Source organism: Equus asinus, chromosome 10, assembly GCF_041296235.1.
Source record: "Equus asinus isolate D_3611 breed Donkey chromosome 10, EquAss-T2T_v2, whole genome shotgun sequence".
NCBI classification, from domain to species: domain Eukaryota; kingdom Metazoa; phylum Chordata; class Mammalia; order Perissodactyla; family Equidae; genus Equus; species Equus asinus.
The window spans coordinates 81,685,753-81,692,934 of NC_091799.1; positions in this window are offsets into that span (position 1 = coordinate 81,685,753).

Here is a 7,182-nt window from a genome sequence, read left to right on the forward strand (position 1 = left end):
TGCCATGTCCGCGCCCAGGATTCGAACTAACGAAACACTGGGCCGCCTGCAGCGGAGCGCGCGAAATTAACCACTCGGCCACGGGGCCAGCCCCGTGAAGGGACGTGATCTTAATCATCTTCCGAACTTGCTATCTGTTTCAGGGTTTTACAACGCTTTCAGTCTGGGAGTTCTGCAGATCCCACATCTCTCCCGCCTTTCTGTGTTTGAGGGTGTCAGAACAGACACTGACTGCCCAGCGTGCTCGCCCTTAAGTCCTACCATCTGCCAAGATGGGCCCTGGCCCAGACAGCCTGGTCTCTGAGCCCAGCGTCTGGCTGCAGGGGCTCCAGCTGCAGAATGACTTCATTTACATTGCTATTCAGAAGCAAATGGCCCAGCTCAATGGAAAGTCTTTCATTTCCAACAAGCAAGCCAGTATGTGGCATTTTTCTTTTCCTGACTCTGCAGGGTAAAATGAACCTTGCAGATGTTCCTATATTACCAAGAGAATAAGGTTCACAGATGAGCTACTGAGAGTGGCTTGGCTTCCGACTGGGTTAGTCAGTTGCTATGTGGCCTGTGGTCAAGTCAGAGGGAGCAGCTGGGAATTGCATTTGGGAACTGATTTCACGACTGTGGTCGGAAAGCCCGTTTGTCTAGCGCCTTCTCTCACAAACTGCCGTGAGTGCTTCCATCTGACGATAAGGCCTGCGACAAAGGGGCTTGGATAAGAGCCTCTCTTCGTCCTAATTAAGTTGTGGGAGCTTGACTTTCTCTGATCCTGGTGGTGATGACTGGGCAGTGGTGGTGCTCAGTGCCAGGAATCTCTGGGCACTTCAAACCTGGTCTATTACGCTGAGCCAAGTTCTGTCGGGGAGGGGAAAATCTCCTTTCTACCCTTCTTGTGTGCTTATGGATGGATTAAGAATAAAACTGACAAAAGACCAGATTAATAGGAGGAAAAACTCAGTTTAATACGTATGTACTGGAGATAGAGAAAGGATGCTCAGAGAATGAACAAAGCAGGCAGTATATATATCTTTTACACAAAGAAACAATAAATTTCTGAGGAGTGACAGGACAAAGAAGCTTAGATTTGGGGTATGTAATTAGTGAGGAATTTAAGCAGAGTTTAGGCTGAAGGTTAATTTATTAGTGACATTTGTTTATGGAGGCTTCTTGCCCCGAATTCCCCAGCTGTGGTGATCAGGATGCAGGGAGAGTATCTTCATACGGCAGATTATTTCCTGCTTTCAGGGGGAACAGAGACAGGAGGGGCAGAAAGCCCTTTTTGCTTCTCAAGTCACTTTAATTCAAAATAATCAGTGTTACTGTGGGATATTTTGGGGTGGCTTGCCCTGGGCCCCAACAGTTCTGAGAGATGAAGAAGGCACAGCCCTACCTGCAAGGACTCACCCAGGGGCACTCAGACAAATGAAAAAGCCATTATACAAAAATCGGCTCATGATGATTCTGGGAATAGATATTACCTTGATAAGTACAAACAGACAGATGCTGGGGTTGTATATTTTGTGGCAGACCCATTTTACCAGACCATTGTCAAAGAAGCTTTAAACCAATCCATCAGGGGCCATGTGTCTCCACAGCAGTGTGGTCAGATTGACCCCCGGCTCCAGGCCCCACAGAGGCCAAAAGCTCTACTAACACCAACAGTACAAATTTTAGGACAGTAATTCCCACGGTCAAATGTCAGAGTCTCTTCAGGAAAGAGTCCACTGTGCAAATAATTGTTTGCTTTCTACACAGCAAGTTCACCCTTGTTAAACTGTAGGGGAAGAAAAAAAAAAGCACCCTCTTCTTCTACACTCTTAGGTTCTGCAGTGGGGCCCTGAAAATTAAACTGACAAAAGACAGATTGCAGGAGAAAAGGCATGCAGATTTTATTTATTAAATTTTTATGTGTCCGTGAGGCCTTCATATAAAAGAAATGAAGATCCAAAGAAGTGGTTAGGCCTGAGAGCTTACGTACCATTTTTCCGAGTGATAAATTGTGGAGAGACAGCAGATAAAGTAAAAGGAGTCAGAGCTTCTAGAGGCAGTAAATTGTGGGAAGTTAGGTATTTGGGGGAACTAATGGAAGATAAGGGCTGTTTAAGAGATTTGTCATGCAGATTCCTTTCCTTCTGTCTCTGGACTGATAAGAGTCCACAGTCATCTCTGGCGATTAACAGTGACAGAGTCGTTCTGTCTTTCCCACGTGAGGTGGAAGGGGCGCCTCTGCAGAGGGAAATTTATGCCCTGCTTTTGGGCAACTGGGGGAAGCAAATAGAAGGTTTTTCTGTCTTGTTAAAGCTAGACTGTAGTTAAAGTGGTAAAAATAGGTTTTATTCTGGACTATTGCAATAGGGGAAAAGAGACTTCAGTATAGAACTCAGCTGAATTCCAAATACAGCACAGGCCAGTGGGAATTATCGCCGAGGAGCAGGGTGGGAGTCAGTGGATGGAAATTTACTAAGAGGAAACATCAGCCATCCCAGGGGATTCGGACTAAACCGACCAAGAGGTGATCAGACACCGCCTGGTGATGATGGAGGGTGAGGAACCTCGATTAGATATTGAGAGTGATCAGATATGGAAGGCAGGGATTCTGCTTAAACTCACTTAGCAGGGTTCTTGCTACAAGCAGACAACGTAAAGACGAACACGGAAGTACAAAAGTCAAGGCCTAGTGGAGCGGAGGGCTCCGATTTGCTAACTAAAGTTTGGTCAAGGAGAGAGAGAGACTGTCAGTCTGCTGTTTCTCAATTACCTTCAGTTCAAAAGAATCCTTATGCCAAAGCGACAAATTTGGAGCTCTGTATCCTGATCCCCTCCATCGCTAGCATGGAACCCAGCCATGTACCAGCACCTTACAGGCTGGCAGTGCAAGCCAGCCGATGCCTGCGCTGTGCAGTAGACACCATTGAAATAATTTCCACAGCCACAGAGGCCTTTGCCGGTCATCATTGCCAGAACTCTTAATTATAGAGACAAAAACCCACTACAATTTAAAGAGTTCGATTAAAAAAGTATAGAAAGTGACTAACACATGACCCCAAATATCTTAAACATGTGTATGCATACACACATGCATATATGAATATATTTGCAACTGTACATTTGTTGATGATTAATATGTGTTTCCCACTGACGTGTAAACTCCTTGAGAGCAGGGATAATGTTAGCTGGAGCCTGGAAAATGGGAATGACTTTTTGACCAAATGATCAAATGAAGAATTGCCAGCAACCAAATATATTATGTTTCCATCTCCTTACGGTGCCTTAGCTATAAATGGCTTTCCCCAAAACTCTTGACCTCTCTTTCCATCCGGATGACACAATGCTTTGGAAGTATTTTGGATCTTGTTATTTATCTCATAAGTGACCCGCACCCCAGCTGCTGTGCTCAGAAATCCATCATCGGGTTCCCATGGAGACCAGTCTTTCCGAGGGAGGAGGGAGCGTGGCAGGCTCGTTTCTGGGATGGATGGCTTGTTCGAGGACTCCCCATCCGCCTTGCCCAATTTCCCTAGAGCTGTACTGCAGTCTCAAACTCTTCCACCTTCCAACCTTCCTTCCTTCCCTCGCTCTTTCTGAAAGCAGAGAGGCCCCCTGTCTGACTCCCAGGGTGAAGCATGGAAGCAGCAAGAGAAGAACCAGCGGTAGAAAAAGAAACGGCTGCCAGGCATGTCCTGGCAGCAGAGTCTAACCGAAAACCCAAATTGTTTTCTCTACCCCCTAAAGGCATATGTCAGCTCCAGCCTCCAGGTACAAGCTTTCTCCCAAGAACTCAGTTGCCACCTGGGGCGAAAAGATGGGGGAAGGCAGCCTCCTGAAACTGAACATTTTCATGCATGAAAGAATTGAATTATTACCAAATTAATCAAATATGTCTTGAACTGGCAATATTGCTTTGAGTTCCAAGGGGAATCGCAGCTCAAGATGCAAATTTAGTTCGGGCTTGGAACAAATGGAAAAAGTGAGGTTTTGCAGATTAGTTTAGTGAGTTTGAGAAATTTTACACTGTAGACATGTGCATGCTTATTATACAAGCGCTTTTTTCAGTGAACACCTCTTAACACTTCTATTCTGAGCATTTTTCCATGTCAATAAAAGTGCTTCTCATTATTAATGGTCATGTAGTGTTTGTTGAACGGCTGTACTGTCATTTACTCAACCGCTCCTTCTCTTTGTTGGCTGTCAGCTGGGAGTCTCTCTCAGCTGGGAGCCGTTCTCAGTAAGTAAGTCTGCCTGCATTTCTTGGTGCACTGCCCCCTCCATCTTCAAACCAGCAAGGGCATGTCGAGTCCTTCTCACCTTTGGAATTTCTCTGACTTCCCCTTCTGCTGCATCTCTTCTGCCTCCACCCAACTTAAAGGTCTTCCCCATCCTCTGTCCATAATCTAAATGACATCTGCAGAGGACCTTTTCCACAGAGTGTAGCATCTTCTCAGGTTCTGAGGATTATGGCATGGGCATCTTCAGGGGCCGTTCTGCCTGCCACAGAGCTTTGTATCACGTGAGCACATATGTCCTTTATGATGTTATTTGCCTTGGTTTTTCAGGCCTTCAGGTTCACGTTGCTCTGACTTTAGCTGTAGGTAACATTTCAGTAAATCTGTTTGTTTTATTCTACCTGGCTCACATATCACATGTTCCAGGTTTCCTCCATCCTGGGGTCAACCCTTGAGGAAAGAACAAAGGGCACAGCTGTAATCTCAGTTTGAAAATGGCACTTACTTCTCTCTGTGCACAAGAATATAGAGTTGAGGGCCGAGGAGAATAATGTATCTGCAAAAATCTTGTGCCAGTTAGGATTAGGTTCAGCTCCAGGTGACAAGAAAGTTAATCTTTAAAGAGGCAAGGGACCTTAAACAGGATTGACGTTTGCTTTTCTCATTATAAATGACGTCCAGAATTACTCAAGAATGGGTATGTTAGCTCCATAATAGTCATGGACCCAGCCTCTTTTTATTTAATTGCCTCACTTTCCCCATATGGCTTTCACCTCATGGTACAAAATAGCTGCTTGAGCTCCAGGTATTACATCCACATTCCAGTCAGCAAGAAGGAGGAAGAGGAAAACATCACACATAAGAATCCTTCTTATATCCCATTGGCCAACAGGGCTACCCATAACCACAAGGGAACCTAGGAAACGTAGTCTCTATTCTAAGTGGTGGCCATTATGTTCTGTATGTGTTCTTATCACCAAGGAAGTAGGGAAGACAGATACTGGGGGAAAACTAGCAGTCTGCTGGAGATCTAAATCTAAAATTAGTTTTTGATTTTCCTCTGAATCCTCCTACCTGCTGGCTGACAAAAGTGGTCACAGGTAAAGCTGCATATATGCCAGGGAAGGTGCGAAAGATCTCCAGAGGGACATTATTATCCAGATGTTCATTGTTTAAGCCCCCAAACAGGGAACTAAAGGTCACTAATGAACTGACTGTGTGTAAGACTCATCCCCTCCTGCTTCCCCATCCTCACTTAACGCCAGTGTCTGTCACTACCCATCTCCCCACAGCTCTGTTCTGCAGCCTCTCCCAGAGTGTTAGCTTAGGCAACAGAAGGCAAATGCCACACAAAGTGACACTGTGGATATTACAACCGCTCCGGGGTTTTGTGAAGTCCATGAAATGATGTTGGGGAACTTCTTGTTTCACAGCAAAACCAATGACAGATGAGGCCTCTGACGAGCGAGACTAATTAGCAATTAAAGAAGGGAAAATTGTTAAGGCACTTAAGGAGGGAATTATGTGAATATTTAAGGATTAGGAAAAGCACTCGGTGAAATTTATGAAAATCACCCCTTCTGGATTGTTCGGTGAAAATATGAAGTGAAGGATGCTGTATTTGCAGGTTGTTTTTTTCTTTTTTCAGAAAAACATACCCAGGGTTAAAACCTCAGCCTTAATAATTCTTTGTTCATTTAAAGGATAACGCATGGTCACAGTTACAACCTAAATTTAGGTAAACAGGAGACAGTATAAACCTCTTTATAATTTTATATTACATTTTCAAGAGAAAATCATAATCAAATCTTTTAATACTTTTTTACCATGAAAATTTGGTCTCAGTTTTAAGTGGATTTGTTTTCACTGGCATTTTCCCCGGATGACTAGCTAATTAATATTCCGCTTTTGCCCTAAATATTTGCTATTTTTTTTTAATTTTTCTTTTTTCTCCCAAAGCCCCCCGGTACATAGTTGTGTATTTTTAGTTGTGGGTCCTTCTAGTTGTGGCATGTAGGATGCTGCCTCAGCATGGCCCGATGAGAGGTGCCATGTCCGCGCCCAGGATTTGAACCGTCAAAACCCTGGGCTGCTGAAGCAGAGTGCACAAACTTAACCACTTGGCCGCAGGGCCAGCCCCAATATTTGCTATTTTTAAGGCACAAAGAGAAAGGAGTTTCATTGGTCACTTGCCCCTTGGCCTGCAATGGTAAGTCCCTGGACTGGAGAGGAGAGAGTGTGAGAGGTAGAAGAACCGGAAAGACGGGGTCTACCCAACCCCAATGTGGGTGAGGAGCCACAGTGTCTGGGCTGGTTTCCCGGATTTGAGGGGGACACATGAGTGCTTTCTCTGGTTGGAGACTGCACTGGGAGCAGCGGAGGACACAGACAGAGGCGTAGGGTCTATCTGGTGAGGGAAACACATGGATGCACAAATTCCCACGTAATGTGGTGAAGGTGGGGCTCATGCTAGATGTAAGCTCCCTGGGAAGGGGGCTCAGCCTTCTGTTGACTTTGGTGTCCCCAGTGCCTGGAACAGTGCTTGGTGTATTGGAGGTGCTCAGTAAGTACTGGTCACTGAACTGGTGGAAGGAGCGGACGCTGCACAGAGGGGGAATTGCTGGCGGGTCAGCCTAACTAGAATGTTAGATGAGAGGTGGAGGTGGTGAATGTGGAGGCTGAACCGCAGGCAGTCAACAGTTGAGGACATTTTCACTTTGAAGGGGGGGAGCCTGAAGGCATGGAAGCTGGGAAAAGACCGGATCAAGCTGAGCTTTTAGAACTGTGGATCCCTCTGGCACTGAGGAGGGTGATAGCCATAGGACTGGGCGCAGGGAACAGCGTTTAGAGGCCATAGTCATAGTCACGGTAACAGATCAGGCAAGAGTGTAGTCCATCATCCAGCAACTGTCTATTGAATGTTTCCTGTGTGTTAGGCATTCATGGATGAAATTTCATCACAGCC